Here is an 8,040-nt window from a genome sequence, read left to right as displayed (position 1 = left end):
ATGGCAGCACGTGTATATAATGTTTTGTTGTTTGATAATTATCTATTAATCATACATAATTTGTATAATTGATCAAAGTACAATTTAATTATAAAGTAGAAAAAAGTAAATTATGTTTATCAGAAGAGAAAATTGTAATTTATTTGATACAAAATTTGAAAAATGGAGATTTTTTAGTAAAAATGCAAATAATTATTTATTTTTGTGTAACACCCTGTATATGTCAATTTTACAATAAAATTTGCAATTTTATTCAAAAAATTAAAAAGAGCTAATAATGCCCTTTAACGCCCTCTCAAATTCCTTTATTCAACTATAAACATAATTAGATCTCTATATAAACTTTCATCCCTTATTTAACACCTTTCCAATCACAATTTTCAATATTTTAATAATTATTCTCCTATTCAGTGTAAAGACAAACCCAACAAATCATAAATCATCAAATTCTGTTCAACTGTTCTTGAGTTATACATGGTGTAACTAACACTCTTTTTTATACATATAAATTCAATTCAATTCTAAGCTTTTTGATGCATTTGTATAATAACAATAACATACGACACAGTCATATTAATAAGCGTAAAAATCAACGCATGATTAATCGGAAAAACACCCATCGCTGACAATTCAGGACATCTATCCTTTGCTTGTCTCAATAAAAACTTTAATTTATTCCTCTGCTCAAAATCCTTGTCATTACAAACCAGTAGTAAATTATTCACCTCACTTCGTGTTTGTTTTCCAGCCTGGTTGATATGTTCACTGATATTGCATGTCAAAATACATTGTGCCTACAAAAGTAACAACATAACCTCAAATATATTCTATTTCCATTAAATACAAAGCAATAAAGTAAATTAAAACATAACCTACCATAACATATGTGGTTATAACAGCCAAAAGATTTTCTCCTGCACTCACTTTAAAATTCTTCTTAAAATAATCACCCAAATACATATCAAGCGTGATTAGAACTTGTAACGATTCATAAATCTTCACCAATAAAGTTTGACGTCCCAATAAATCGTTAAAAACATCCACACAGTTGACAATTAAATTATGTTGCATGATTAATTCATCTAGGAGGTTATGTACGTCGTCAGAATAAGCACGTTTCACATCCACTTGTTTAATTTGTTGATTAATACTCAAAAGTTTTTTTCTAATCAACCCAAGTAGGATATATCGCCATACAATTGCAGCTTGCATGAAATAAAACGAAATTAATTCGAAGAATCTTTGTAAGGCAAACCAAAATGATGCATTTGCCAACATTAAACTCCACATTGAAGTTAATACACTTAAAAATACAAAATTCCACACAATCATACCAAATTTCAATTTTTTACTCGTTGGTTTTGATTCTTCGGTAATTTTAAGGTTAGTATTATACATTTTGTCTACATAACCAAACAAAACGTTTAATTTCTTTGTGTTTTCTTTGGTGTTTAGTAATATATCATCGAATAAAATTAATGTTACGATGAATTCGCCAGACATAAGAAAAAAACTTGATTGTTCACCAAAAAACAAAATTGCAATCTGTCTGCCAAAACTCCATCCGATTAATATAGCCAATAAAATTGTGAGTTTCTTCTTTGTTGATTCAAATGTTTGTGTTTCTGTATTATATGATGGGAAAATCGTCATGTAAGACAGCCATTTTTTTAAGTATAATATACTTGCTTCAGTCATTTTTGGTAATGAAAGGAAACAAATGTTTCGACGCCAAAAGATTGTAAACATAAATTCATTGTTTACAATATTTAATTACGATATGCTCATGTCATCAGTAATGAACAAATATAATCTAGATAATTGACCAGTATTTAGTATTAAATATACTGAGCGTTTAAAACTTAAATTTTCATCTGTCAGTTTTAAAGTGCCAGTTTTTCAATGCTACAAAAAATGGTACTTCAAACACAGATAGCCAAAGCCGTGACTAAAGTACTTTATTTACGGGCTTTATTCACAGGATAGAATTAGCGCCTGCGCATTTGCCAACGGTGCAGCACAAGATCATAGGAAATGCCAAGCGCCGTCAGTCAAAGAAGTTAAAACCAGCGCTGATGCTTCTCGTAAGCATCACGTGACTAAACGTTGTTAAACACTCGTTGAGCCACTTAATACTTAATATACTATTTTCTTTAAATAATCCAAACTCTATCGAATATTTCCACCCAGAATATTTCACTGATAAATATAATCATAGAAATTATAATACCGGTAATCCAGATAGCGAAAACACCTTGTACGTGTTCAAATACTAATTTTACAGGTCCTGCAGAAGGAATACTCTCGTCTAAATAAGCTAATAATGTGGACATATTGTTTACCGCCCTGTACACATCCCATTCCCATTTGGTTATTAAACCAGCGGCGCGACATCTTTGTATGAAATCGTTCAAACGCGGGATTAGAAGCGTGTAATCACTTTTCCACAATTCAACTTTGCAATATAGCATGGAACTGATGTAGTTTATGGTTTTAACATGTTGTAAATGCGGTCCGCTTTCGTGATACGGAGATAATGATGTTGAAACTGTTAAAAATAATTTTAAAGTAATTTTTAATTTAAAATAATTTAATTTGAAGTTATTTGAGGTTATGTTGTACGTACGTTTTGTTTCGGTTATGTAATGCGCTGTAGCTTTTTCTGTGTACGGTTTACCAGAATCAACATTTATTCGACGAGAAAATGCTCGTATTTCAGCTTCCTAAATAATTAACAATCAATAAATTATTATTGTAAATCCCTACAAATATTATAAATGCGAAAGTCCTGATGTTTGTTACACTTTCACGCAAAAACGACTTAACCGATCATCATGAAAATTTGTACACATATTCTTAGTGGTCCCCGAATGGTTATAGGCTACTTTTTATTTAATAAAAAAATTATTTTTAAAATAAAATAAAGAAATTGTTTAGCCAATAATACCTCTGCATCTGGCTATTTGACTACTTTAACGCCATCTAGCATTCCAGCAATGAAGCTCAAACCTAAGTACTATAGTACCATCACACTGTATTATCACACTGTATTACCGACAGCTACGTCAACATCAAATCCAATTGACTACACTATGGAGACTGTACACTATACTTCCATAGACTATACTTTCAGCAATTTTAAACTTCCCGCCATTCTACTTCATTGTTACTTCTTCTGTGACTACAGACGCGTACAGAAGCAACTTCATTATTTTAGATATTCGCGAGCGAAGCCGTGGGTTAAAGCTAGTATTAGATATAATTTCGTGTTTAATACCGGTAAATTTGATTAAAAATAAAATAAAATTTTAAAAAATCAATATTTGAAAAAATATTTGCGGTATATCGATATTAATACCGGTATTTCACGTCTCTTTATAACTTACTGTTAATGTGCTGCGATCAAACATTGCAAGCGGATCATTCACCCATTCAATATACAGTTTTGAATTAGCAACATCCTCCATTGTCCTAATATCACCTTGATAACTCGTCGTCATCATTTTATCAACGACACCTGACGAGAAAACTGCGGAATATAAAACAGCAACTATTAATAACGTAGCAATTAATGATCTGGCTCTAGAGTATTTAGGTATATCTTTATCGTCTAATCCTTGTAGGAAAAACAATCCAGTGACTGCAGTAAATCCTGGACAATTTGCATTTCTATAAATTCTGTTTTCAACCCAGAAAAATATTGCGATTGTCAGATAACACAAAATAATAAAAATCCATAGATCCGGTTTGAAGACTTGTACCAATTTTAACCAATCTATGAATATTGTTGGTTTAGGCACCAAAAACTTAAATAGATTGTATACATCGGATAACTGTTAACGTCGCCTTCCCTATAAGTAAATAATCCTAAAATAAACATAAGTAAGTTTATCGTTAAAAGGAAGCTTCACTGTAATTGAATAGTTAAAAATTACCTAAATTAAATTTTGGTTCACGCGAATAATAGAAAATAATAATATTGTGAGTCATATTCAATGATTTTATAAACTCCACCATTATACTCAAGTCAATTCCTTTCAATTCCGCTAAAATTCATTAAATTTATGCAATAAAAAACGAAAAATATCAACCAAACAGATTTTAATACCTTTAATCGCAACTGGAATTACTACACCTGTATTGAGTCCTATGTTTAACACACCTCCACTCCGTTTTTTCCTCTCAAGAGAATAAAAATCATCTATATTTTCATCTTTCATCATAAACTTCAGCTTAAAAATATTCCATCGATTTAACATCACGTGATCTTTCATTAACCAATTGGTAAAAGCACTAATAACAAATTCATCACCAACTCTTTTTATAAAAATGGCATTTCCGGCATATACTGGTACTTTATAATTATACAATCCAAAATTTTCGGTTTTGTAATCTTCGATTTCTCCATTTGTAAGAAATATAATACCTTTGAAGGTGTACTCTCGGTTTCTACGAAAACACCTGAGTAAATCATAACTTATGGTGAGTAGTGGATCGTCGTCTATGTAATGATCACAATCAGTAACACAATCTGAAGGATTTATTATTTGTGGAACTGTAATATTAGCAGAGGATAAAGATAAATGCACGAAAGGAGATGATGGAAATGGTAGCATTTGGATAATACATCTTGCGTTTTGGAAATGTTTGTTTAAGATGGTGTTGAGCATTAGTTGCATGGAAGTTTGAAGGATTATATTGTCAAGCAACATTCTCGTAGCTGCCGGGTAAACTGCTTTTGTTAAAATGAAATATTTTAGTTTTTCTTTGTTCGTTTTGTAATTGTATTTCAGGTAATATTCTGTTATAATATATTAATTGTATTATTGAACTGTAAAAAATATTAATAATACATTATATGAACTAATTTACTTTGTGAATATAATATGGGTCATTGTATTTCACATTATTTAGTGCACATATATTAATCATAACTTAAACTATATAAAAACAGGAAAATATATAAATAAATATTGAAAATCAATTATTATTTTATTAATATTATACATGTGCACGTTTTGATGGATAAATGTATGTTTGTTCCTCGTTCACGCAGAAATTATCCAACCAATTGCAATAAAATTTGATATAGACATATTTATAGCTTAGGAAAAGTATATAAACTACATTTTATCGCAAAAATATAACTCAAAGGGTGAGAAGTAAGAGATGAGATTTACTATAAACATAGCAACTATAAATCGTAGTTGTAGTGATATTATTCGATATTATATTGCTAAGTTTTTTCAGTTTTTTAAACTTTAGTTATTATTGAATTAAAAAAATGTATCAAAACAAAGTAATGTTGAAGAAAATTCATAATGATCGATAATTCTTTGATGATTTTGATGATAGACAATAGTTAAGAATGCAATACATTTAATTTGAACACACTACGTGTGTTTATAAACATTAAAAACAGCTTGAGGTCGCTGCACAGCACGATTATCTCTATTTAACTCGATGCACACTCACTACTACTAACAAACAACTCGCTGAACGACACAATCTACTGTGACGAGAACGTGGCTACGCATTTAATGCCAATGTAGACATACTAGCGCCCTCTGTAGTCACGTTAATGAGTTATCTTTATTTATGTGGATTTACACAACGCATGAGCTCATGTAAATGTTTATTTTTAGTTTTTATCACTATTCACCTCACCTCACCGACAATATCAATAGTTTTATCACAAAAAATAAAACATACAAAGATTTATTTTAATTTTAATTTTATTTTATATTCATATATAAATTATAAATTATTTAAAAATTTAAATTTACTTAAACTAAACTAATTTTTTTGCCTTCTGATGCATTTGTATCATCACAATAACATACGAAACAACCATATTAAACAAAGTATAAATAAATGCGTGATTAATCAAAAAGAAACCCATCGCTGTAAACTGCGGACACCTATCCCTTACTTGTTTCGATAATAACCGCAATTTATCTATCAACTCATAATCTCTATCATCACATATCAACATTAAATTATTCACTTCACTTAATGTCTTCCTCCCAGCCTGCGTGAATCCTTCACAAAGATTCGACGTCCAAAAACATTGCAACTAAAATTTAAACATTAAAAAAATTCAAAATAACATAACTTACAAATAATCTAAAGAATTAATATAATCTAATTAATAATATTTACCTGAATGTATGCAGTTACAATAAGTAACATAGTCCCAGCTGAATTAGTATGCATCGTCATTTTCAAAAAATCATTCAAATACATATCCAATCCAATCAAAACTTGTATCAACTCATATAATTTAATCAATAAATTTTGACGACCCATTAACTCATTAAAAACATCCACCCAGTTGACAATTGCATTATGTTGAATTATTACATTATCTATTATTCTATGAACATCTTTAGAATGTCCACAAGATACATTTAAACCTTCTAATGTTTGATTAACATCCGAAAGTTTAATCTTCATCATATAACACATCAAATTTCGCCAGATAATACCAGCTTGCATGTAATAAAACGTCAGGAACTTAAAAACCATCGTAAATACATAAAAATATCCCACTTGACTGATTGTATAACTTCCAGCTCTCAATAAACCAAGAAAAACTAAAATATTCCATATTATACACACGTATTTAACAATATTAAAATTATGTTTTATATTTTTATTTATAACTAGTTCATTTTCACTTAATTTATCGATGTAAGTGAAAAATTCGTTGATTTTTTGAGTGTTTTCACAACTGTTTAACAATAAATGATCAATCGAACTTGACATAAGCAATATTTCGCCACATATCAAAAAAGAACTCGTTGGTTCGTTAAATAATATTCTTGTAACTTGTCTTATTACAATTCCTAGTATATATAATATTAATAATGCGATAAATTTAAATTTGTTTGCTTTGAACGTGCGTGTTTTGTTGTTATAAGATGGATATATTAACAAAAAAGCCAACCATTTTTTTAAACAATTCACATTCGATGAGAAACTCATCTTTTGTCGTACACATCGGACACATAGGTAACAAATGTTTTAATTGAGTGAAATTAATCGTCGAGATGTTGATGTTGTAAAAGCAAACAAATTAGTTTAATTGACTCTATAATTGACTCTACAATTTCAAAGCAAACAATTGAAAATTATCTTTTTCTACTTCTATTTTTGAAGTGCAAGTTGTTTAGACAGAAAAAAGTTGTACGCTTAACTTGTATGACCAAGTATATACTTTAGTCACGGGTTTTAGTCACGGGGTGGAGCTGCCGTAGCTAAACATTGTCAAACACAAAAACTTAATATGCTATTTAAGTTTTCTGGTGCATTTGTATAATAACAATAACATACGACACAGTCATATTGATAAGAGTAAAAATCAATGCGTGATTCACAATAAAAAACCCCATCGCTGAAAATTGTGGACATCTATCCCTCGCTTGTTTCGACAATAACCTCAATTTATCCTTCAGTTCATAATCTTTGTCAGTACATATTAAAACTAAATTATTAACCTCTACCTTGGTTTGTTTACCCACACGACTGAACTCTTCACATATATTTGACGTTGAAAAACTTTGTAACTGCAATAAAACAAATCATAACTTTAAAAAAAACCTATAAAACCTATTTTAACCTATTTTGAGGTTACGTATACATACCACTACTAAAAATGTAATCACAAGTAGCATAATTCCACCAGTGCTAAACACTTGACAATCCGTGAAAAAATCAGTCAGATACATGTCTAATGCAACTAGAACATGAAAAGATTCATAAATCTTTATTAATAAAGTTTGTCGACCTAATAAGTCATTGAAACCATCCACCCAGTTGACAATTAAGTTATGACGTATAATTAATTGATCTAGGGCTGTGTGTACTTCATGAGAATTAATTTGTTTTACATCTAGATGTTGTAGTTTTATATTTATGTCTTCCAATTGAGTTTTCATTATGTTACAGAGTAAATTTCGCCAAAATATTGCACTTTCCATGTAATATAAACAAACCATTTCGTAAATTCTTAAGAAAGCCATTCCAAATGGTAAATGT

At 29.6% G+C, this 8,040-nt stretch overlaps 1 long non-coding RNA gene across 2 annotated transcripts; it reads right to left on the bottom strand.

Moving 5' to 3' along the window:
• Positions 1-435: 435 nt before the first annotated feature.
• Positions 436-3,456, bottom strand: LOC135801150 (uncharacterized). 2 transcript variants are annotated; one of them, XR_010550313.1, is made up of 3 exons: positions 3,387-3,456; positions 877-1,205; positions 436-794 (listed from the first exon to the last, which is right to left on the bottom strand). It is a non-coding gene; the product is annotated as an uncharacterized lncRNA (long non-coding RNA). The 2 variants fall into 2 exon arrangements; XR_010550312.1 differs by lacking the exon at positions 3,387-3,456 and having other exon boundaries at positions 877-1,313.
• Positions 3,457-8,040: the final 4,584 nt, after the last annotated feature.

This window comes from Atheta coriaria, unplaced genomic scaffold (assembly GCF_025399875.1).
Source record: "Atheta coriaria isolate IRGN ID8LTWV9N9 unplaced genomic scaffold, Caltech_Dcor_3.1 hic_scaffold_10_pilon, whole genome shotgun sequence".
NCBI lineage: Eukaryota > Metazoa > Arthropoda > Insecta > Coleoptera > Staphylinidae > Dalotia > Dalotia coriaria.
This window is presented reverse-complemented; position numbering and strand designations above follow the sequence as displayed.